Source organism: Dipodomys spectabilis, unplaced genomic scaffold (genome assembly GCF_019054845.1).
Source record: "Dipodomys spectabilis isolate Male_0828 unplaced genomic scaffold, ASM1905484v1 ptg001988l, whole genome shotgun sequence".
NCBI classification, from domain to species: domain Eukaryota; kingdom Metazoa; phylum Chordata; class Mammalia; order Rodentia; family Heteromyidae; genus Dipodomys; species Dipodomys spectabilis.
In genome coordinates, this window is record NW_024872665.1 from 10,976 (window position 1) to 20,411 (window position 9,436).

The 9,436-nt window shown below is 33.2% G+C and overlaps 1 pseudogene; it reads left to right on the forward strand.

Moving 5' to 3' along the window:
- The first annotated feature begins 7,956 nt into the window (after positions 1-7,956).
- LOC122103164 lies at positions 7,957-8,053 on the forward strand (annotated as a pseudogene).
- Positions 8,054-9,436: the final 1,383 nt, after the last annotated feature.

Here is a 9,436-nt window from a genome sequence, read left to right on the forward strand (position 1 = left end):
CTTGAGGTATAATGAAAGTTTTGTGGCTTCACTGAAATAACACTAGGACACCTTTGTACCTGGGGTAACACGTGTTTCAGAGCCAACTCAGTAAAGAGAAAATATGAAATTTATATTGCTTATAAATACATTATACATGAGTACATTGAGTTCAAACTTTGTAAGTTCTCTGAAATGGCAAATTTTAAATGGGAAAAAGATTCTCAGAACATTCTTTTTGTGAGTGTACGTGCTGTTCATAATTTCCAAAATGTACATGGGCTGACAGTAAGGGAAACAATAGCAATAATAGGAGAAAGAGAAGTTCTGTGTTTAAGTATAAGGGCTCAATACAATATAGAAGACTACAAATAAGACAACATTGAAACACTAAATCCAAGTCCAGTATGTAGATTTATGGGAGTGATATACAGAAATCAAGACTCCTAGATAGAACATGAAGTATGTGGCCACTCTCATTCTAAATCATGCTTGATAATTGTGCAACTTTGTAGAAAGTAGAATGGAAGTATAATCCTGTTTCCAAAGCAAGTCAGATATAAGAGCATGGATTTCACTGGAAAAAAATTGTCCATCTTGTGACAGCAGGGATTATACTAGCAATGAACTGGTGGCTAAGATCACATTTCTTTTTTTTTCTTCACTTTTATATGTATATGCTTTTGTTGGCGGTGGTCTTGGCACTTGAACTCTGGGCCTGTGAGCTGTCTCTCTGCTATTCAGCTCAAGGCTAATGCTCTACCACTTGATCCACAGTGCCATTTCCAGTTTTATTTTAGTTAATTGGAGAAAAGAGTCTCTGGGACTTTCCTACCTGGGTTGGCTTTGAACCACACATACACCACTATCCTCACCATGAACCCAGCTTATGATCACATTCCTAACAGTGAACACTCAGTATATGTAATGTGTGTGTTCATCTACCTTTATAAGAATTCTTGAGTTAGGGGCAGGGAAGGTGGATCAGTGGTAGAGCGCTTTCCATGCATGCATGAGGCCCTGGGTTCGATTCCTCAACACCACAAAACCAAAAAAAAAAAGCCAAAAGTGGCTTTGTGACTCAAGTGGTAGAGTGCTAGCCTTGAGCTGAGTGCTGAGGGACAGCGCCCAGGCCCAGAGTTCAGGCCCCATGATCGGACACTCCACCAAAACAAAAAAAAACCAACAATTCTTGAGTTAAAAATCTGGGATACAGCTTAGACATTACCCTCACAAAAATGTTTGTAGTTTAAAAGTTGATACTCCTGGAGAAATAAAACCTAAGAATGTAAAGGAGTCTGGGAAGTTCTGTTTGCATCCAGTTTGGGCAGAACAGTCTTTGCAACAGTACATATAATAAAGCATCCAAAAGCTGTATTGGAAGAATGGCTCAGGTGATGGAATACCAGTTATGAGCAAGATTGCTGAATAAGAGCTTGAGGCTTTTGCATACATACATACAAACATACACATGCACACAGATGCACGTATATGTGGACACAAATACATAAATGAAACAACTCAGAATGTGTAGAAAAGTTAGAAAACAACAGAGTTCATATCCTGAATAAGACTAGAATCAAGTGATAATTTTTAATATTAGAAAGTCCTCAAGTGAACTTCCTTCAAAAAGTTTGATAGGGATGTGAAGCGTAAACAAAGGAGGAGGCTGCAATGCTTGATAAGAAATGTACGCATTATCCTGCCCATGTAATTGTAACTCCTCTGTACAGTATGTTCACAAAAAAAATAAAATAAAAAAAAAATTTAAAAAAATGTAAAAAAAAGTAAATAAAAAAAATGTTTGACAATATTACATATGTGAGGACCAGAGATAGTAAGAGAGTCAATTAATCATTATTAAAGGGATTGCATCCATGAAGAAATGTATCAGAGACCCCACAGGTGCATCTGAAAATATTCATATCCTGTGTCAAATGTTAGAACATCTTTGAAAAAGGTACATAAACAGTCTGAACAGTCACTATGGTGTAAAGTATCCCTGGAGAAATTCAGAATTGGTAGTCTGTATCTAGATTAAATAAACCAAGAAACTATGGCAGGGCAATATGATACAATTCTAGAATTCTAGCACTGAGATTAAGGCAGGAGATTAAAGAGTGAAATTACAGAGTGATACTTTCGCTGGACTAGGTAGTATAATTTTGTCTTAACAAAACAAAAGAAACAAGAATACATAGTTGGAAGTTTGGGCTAATTTTGTCATTGTGTTTTGAGAAGTCAAATTTTCAGTTGAAATGCAACTCATACTTAATCCTCACTTGGGTTTTAAATTCTCTCTTCATTACAGAACATTCCTAGATGCAAAATGATTCATGACTCCCATCCAAAATTTGAAAAAGTAAGTAATCATCATTTTATTGTATCCCAAAAAATGATGAAGGCTTACAAAACTTAAGCCTGGAAAAATAGCAAAGTTCGACTAATGTAGGATTTTGAAGATCTTGCTAAATTAGAATTTAGATTTAAAATAAATATTTTGATTTTGTTTTTAATTTCATATTCTATAGGATACTAAAAATTCTTTTTAAGTAGAGGGTTTAATTGACAAATTCACAAATGATTTTGCATTCTATTTGCCTAGAATATTCTTTCAAGAGAGTTATAATTAGAACTTAGTTAATAGATAATTCCAATAATTCATGAATAAAATCATAATATGAATGTTGTAGACAGAGTTTCCAACAAATTGATGATATTAATTTATAAATTTAGAATAAGAGCAATTTTTGGAGTCTTTGGTATAACATGGTATGAAGAGAATAATCATGTGACACCTTCTTTCTTCTACCTGTATGTAACACAGGAAGCAATTTCCTTAATTATTTGCCACTGTATACACTGAGAAAAATGTTAGGTTTGGGTTTTGTTTTATTTTTGTTTTTGTTTTATTGGTATGTCCTAGGGCTTTAACTCTGGGCCTGGACACTGTCTCTGATCCTGTTTGTGCTCAAGGCTCGTGCTCTACCACTTCAATCTCAATGCCACTTGTGTCTAGCTTTTGCTGATAATTTTATTGGAGATAAGAATCTAGGGAATCTTCCTGCCTGGTTGGGCTTTGAACTGTAATCTTCTGATCTTAGCATCCAGAATTTTTATGATAGTTAAAAAAGTATAAATATAAATAATATTTTCAAGTGTTCGGATCTCAAGAATAGCAGTGGGGGAGGGAATGATACACCCCAGTTTATTGTGGTGTTCTTTCCAAATCATGTATGGCATCACATTAGCGGAGTTGCATTTTTTCACAATAGAGATAAGCTATTCATGATGTGTATTAAGGGAAGTTTGAGGTGCACCCTAAAAGTTCTAAACTGTTGGGCTAGGATGACTCTATATCATCAATATTGGGATTGGTGGTCATAAAAATAATAGCTTTTTGTTATAAACAATTGCTTACACTTGAAGAATTATTACCGATGCTACATAGTTTTATCCTCAACCAGAATGTGGTTATTCTTCTGTTGACTCTCAATCTGTAACACCCCATTGGAAAATGCATCTATTGCAGAATTACATAACATGCAAGCCGGTACTGTTTTGAATCTCTCAGGTATGGAATCTTCCTAATTTGAAAATGAGTAATTATTAGTCATTGTAATGTTGAAGAACACATGTATTCTGTCTTCTTAACAACTTATTTACTTTTAAAAGTTATAGGTTTCCTTAGAATTAAACTGTTTTTGCTTTTAGTATGAGAAAGTAATATATTATTATTTTTTCAAAATATTGGTAAGTATATTGTGAAAATATTTTCTAGTCAGATAGCATTCAAGTTGATAGTCCTCTGATTAAAAAGGGGTAATTAATTCAAATTAGACGCCAACCAGTATTGATTTTTAAAAAGTTACTACATAAAGAATAATATTTACTATACCAATACAGTGTAATTTTATTTCATGCAGATTATTTTTTAAATTTAATTTTATTGTCAAAGTGATGTACAGTGGGATTACAGCATTTTTAAGGTAGTGAATACATAACTTTTCAAACTTGTTACCTCCTCTCTCATTTTCTTCAGTTTTCCTTCACCCCAATACCCCTCACAAGTTGTAATGTACATTTCCAACATATTGTCTTGTGAGTATTGCTATTGCATTGGTTTGCCTTTGTCCTTTGTCTCACCGTTTTGCGGTTCCTCTTCCCTTCTCTAATAAAGGTAAATATATACACAATACACAGGCTACCATAATCAAATACAGCAGGGAATAAAGCATAGGGGAAAAAAACACAAAGAAAATAGAAATCACATAGTACATTAAAAACAATAGCCGTAAATAATACTCTCTGTTTCCATATCTTGGGGTTCATTTTGTTCAGAATCAGCTTATATGGATATATATACGCATAACAAAACCACTGGAAAATAATAGTTTTATGGAAACTATATCATGAAAACAACATGTTAACTGTTTTTGATGGTAAAAGTGGGGTTAGGATTGGTGAATTCGTGGTTCTAATAAAGGAATTTCAAAAGAGTTTTAAAATTATAACAGGTAAATTTTTATTTGTTAAAACTTTTAACAACTTAGCCTATTATGAAAATTTAAAATTGCCTGGGAAAGTAGGATTTCATGCAAAGTAATCCATGGAGACTTAGCTGAGAGGGAGCAATGTGGGTGAAGATGGCTCATTTTCACACTAAACAATCAAACCTCAGAAACCTTGCTATAAATCCTGTAGGTTTCCTTGAGAATTGTCCTTACCCAGGAACTCTATTCTTACTGTGTGAAACAAGATTGTAGTGGAATTTAAATTCAAAGATCTTAAAAAAAAATGATATCAAAATTTGTGAATTGACTTTAATTACCAAACAGTAATTCTCTGAAAACGATAATTTGGTTCCAAATATTTAGGGAGAAAATGCCCTCAATAATGAAAGAAGGTATTGGGTTTACACTTTTCTGTTTGTAATACTTTACACAATGTCTTTGCCCGTGAAACACTGAACCACAGAAAAAAATTCTGATTGGAAACTTTAAACCAATGATTTCACATTTCTTAGTAGCGCACAAAATATAATATCCTCATTAACATGAGATAGTGAAGACTTCTCTTATTACATAAGCCAAAAAGGTTTGGGATCAGAAAAGAATTGAGCAAATAGAAAAGGCAAGAAAACACGTTCTTAGAAGCCCTAGCTAAGCATATTGGTTTCATGAATGGAGGGAGTGATTTTACAGAGCCTATTTAGCTCACTACAATGCAGAACAGATTGAATGAAGACATGAAAATAAATTCCACATCTAAATAAAAGAGTTTTGAAATGAAAAACATGAAGATGTAGTGTGGGTAGAGCCGGTTAGATCTGGTTGTGTCATCTAGAGAAGTAGTTGAAGCACTCTTCCTGATCATAGAGACGTGACCCACAGCCATGTCTGACTAGCTCGCCAGCTATGAGCTGTCCATGCTCACTACAAGCCCCTTAAAAGTCTTAGAATGTATTCCTAACTACCAGCTTTCTAAGTGGCTTTTTGCAGTGGTTTGTGATTATTTTATTTTACATGGGATAATATTTTCTACTACCTATACGTTTTGGAAAAGAAGAAAACTAAAATTTACTACTGTAGAGGAATATGATAGAAATAGAAGACAGATTTTATGTTTGTCAAATCTCTGATGAGTACCCATATAAAAGACTTAAAGTCATATTTCTTACTATGTTAGACAGATAGGGAAAACATAAAACACCATATGATAAGGCAACTATTTGTGACTTTTAAAATGTACTTATTATGTCATGAAATTTACTTTATTAGCTAATGTTTTGGTTTGAAATATGGGAGGCTGATCTATTTAACAAATTTTTGAAGTCACCTAATGAAAAACACAAATGGTTGCGGGGGGGTAATATTTCTACACTTTAATTAATGGTTGAACTTGTTTGGCATTAGTGCTGAGTAAAAAAATCAACTCTATTTTAACTTGCTCCCTACACTTGAAAAACTAGTAACGTCACTAAGTATCATCTACTTGTAAAGTGTTATTTGGCAAATGTGATTTTAAAAAGTTTATTTGAAAAGGAACATACTTTCAGGAGATGAAATGTAGGTAATCATTTGTTTGACAATGACAAAATTTTTATACTACAGAACCAAGTTTTACGGAATACCAGTGTTTTGAAGCACTAAGGATCTTCTCAATTAATGTTTTTCTGAATTATATTTGACCTCTATGTCAAGTATTCCTAGCATTTGTAGACCAATTATGGATCTATTGTTCCAGGAACTATTTTTTGACCTGCTGATGCTGGTCTGAAATCATTAATCATTAGGAGAGGGGTATTACACATAATCTCGTGACATTTGTGGTCCTGTTCAATCATATGGGATGGTCATCTGAAAATTGGAAGTTTGTATTACTGTACTTTCACATTTTGTGATTTCATCTTGCATTTTAAGTTGCCTTTCATTTCTACTTACTGCTAATTCCTGCATTTCAAGGAATTGGGGCCCTGAAATATAGGAAATGAGAATTTGAGATGGGTCTTCAATTACTTTCTGTTGGCATGATGCATGGGCCTAGGTAAGAACTCTAGCCCTAGTTATCTGATGATGCAAATAACTGCGACTTGGGATCCTAGGACCCATGGATCCTGTGGAAGAATAATACCTTTTATACATCATATCAGCAAAATTTGAGTATAATCAGTAGGAATACTTCAGAAATATGGAAAAAGAAAACAGTTTGGGACCAGCAAGTTAAAACAATAAACAGAGCAGCAGAGTAAAATCCCTTATAGATTAGCGGAAAAGAACATTGTTTTTTTTTACCATGTGAATTCAGAAGACCAAGAACACTTAGAAGGTATCACAAGTTTATACTGAAAACATTGCATTGATACTTTTTATATTCTATTATATATTCTAATCCTGATTATTTATATTCCAATCTATTTATTGGAATAAATATAAATTGATTTGTCAAATTATCAATTAATTCTAATAAGATTCACTGTGTGAAATATAAAATCAGCACATATAAATATAAAACACATAATTATATATAATGTAAGAAAATGTTTTGCATTGTTCTGTTGTGGTAAGTGTATCAAAGGCAACTGTTTTAAAGTATTATTCCATTACCTCTACCTCAGTGTTTGGTAGAATTAGAGCTAAAGCTTTACCATTCAGAGATATACAGCCTAGAGGCAAGAGGAAACACTGTGATTAAAACATTACCAATTTAAGGCCTAATAACGAGGAGAAACATATGGACTTCTCCTGGAGCTATGGAATATATTTGGTGATAGGAAATCAATGGTGTAAGTTCCTGCCTGATTGGATGGTAGACATGCCAAGACATTAGGTAATCATACATATGAACATTTTTTCCCGTTCTTGGCTTTAGCTACTTTTGAAATGGAAAGGTGTAATAAGCAATTATATTTTGAAAAAATACCTTCTGTCTGAACAGTTCTGTCTGAACTGTTCGTCTCTCTATGATCCCTTGTAACTAAGATTAGTTTTGCTCCAATAAGTCATTCTATGCTGACAGGGTAAGATATTCTGGTTGGTCTGTTCCTACATGGAGCAAGGGTAAAGGGTCAAGGACACATTTGTGCCAGTAAGACTTCATTTTGGAAATTTTAAGCTGTTGAAGTTTAGAAGTAGCTATTAAGCAAGGCTTACTTTGAATCCATTAGCTCCACAAAGCTAAATCAGTTAATTAATAAGTACTTGAAAAGTCATCACCTTTGGACCTAGCTATAAAGTATTATCAAAGTATTATCAAATTTCAAATGAAAAAGACTTAAAATAGTCATAGAAAAAAATTGCAAATGTGAGCAATCAAATAAGGAATATAAGTTTTTTTCCACTATACACAGAATTTTACAGAAATAAGATAAATAGCAATTTTGGGAACAATAAGGTTTCCTTGTTACAAATAGGCAACCAAGGATATATGCCTGTCTTAAGATTGCATCATTAATTTCTTAAATTTACAGGATACTACTTGGTTCAGCATCACGTCTACCTGAATTACAATACAAAGATTTACATGGCTCTTGCACAAGGATGATATGAAAATTTGGGAAGTATTGAATATTTTTCATTCTTCAGATGCAAGAATGAAAAGCAGTTATTAAAATGTTGATTACAAATATACAAGTGTAATAATACATGTAATTCATAGAAACAAAAGTTAGTTTGACATCATTCAATCTTCACCTTTTTAAAAAGGCCTTTACATAGCATAACCTTTATAAAACTTTTGAAATAACATAACATTGTCATTTTATCCCAAAGAAATAAAATTATATAAGGACCTAGGAATTAAAGGAATCTTAAACTGTTTCTATATCGAATGCAAACTGAAAGGACACATTTATTAATGAATCTATATATTATAAAACAATTTCGAATTCAAAGTATTATATCTAGGAGAGAATGAAATAGATTATGGTCATTATACAAACAGAATACTAAATATTTTAAAATATACTTTTTTAAGACAAGCACCAGAAATATCTTTAGTTTCTGCACTACTCATTTCAACAGATCAGTTAAAATTATTTCTTACTAAAAAATCACAAACTCTACAGAAATCATTATACATGTATACAAACAACTCAAGTATATTTTGACATCAAAGTCAGGCAATTCATTTGGAAGAATATCATGGAATCCATGAATTTTTAAAGTAAGATATTGCTGTTGCTTTGTATTGTGAAAATATTTTGTATGGACACATAGGATGGACTGGAAATTCTGAAATTTAAGAAACTTAACCGAACCATTAGGACTGAGGAGAACAATTTGTACAGCTTTCCAAAACTTCAAAGAGGTAGTGATACATATTTATCCTTTTGGCAATATCAAGTGCAGTTTCTTCCAAGTTGTGCTTCAGACCTGGTTTGATATAATGATTCACCATAAAGAGATACAGCGTATCTTTGCTATATCTATTCCCAGGAGCAAGATGCAAGGGGGTCAAGAGGCTTTTAGTTTGGCCATTGGTATCTGCATCATGATGAAATAAAGAAGCTACTCTGCTATTATTCCATGTATAAGTACTGTGCATGGGTGTCCAGCCATTCACAGTTATTACATGAATATCTGCCTTGAGCCACCAACTCATGGACAATGTCTACGTTTCCACTGTAGGCTTCTCGATGTAGAGGGGTATACTCATTGTCATCCCTAGTATTCACATGAATGGCCTTTTGGAAAGTAGTCTCTGCACTGTAGTAAGGCGATTATTTTCATCAGAACAAAGACGAAATTTACCTGGATCCTATTCCATTTTTTTCTTGCAATTGATAACATTTCTCACTTTTTCATCTTGTTCCTCAACTTCATCAGAATTGCCTAACCAGAGAATTTGAGTGCCAGTGAGAATGAGCTGTCCATGTATTTCCCCAATAGTTCACATTGGATGAACTGGTCAGAAATATCCGGTGAATTTTCTTCATCTGTTTTTTCACTATTATTTA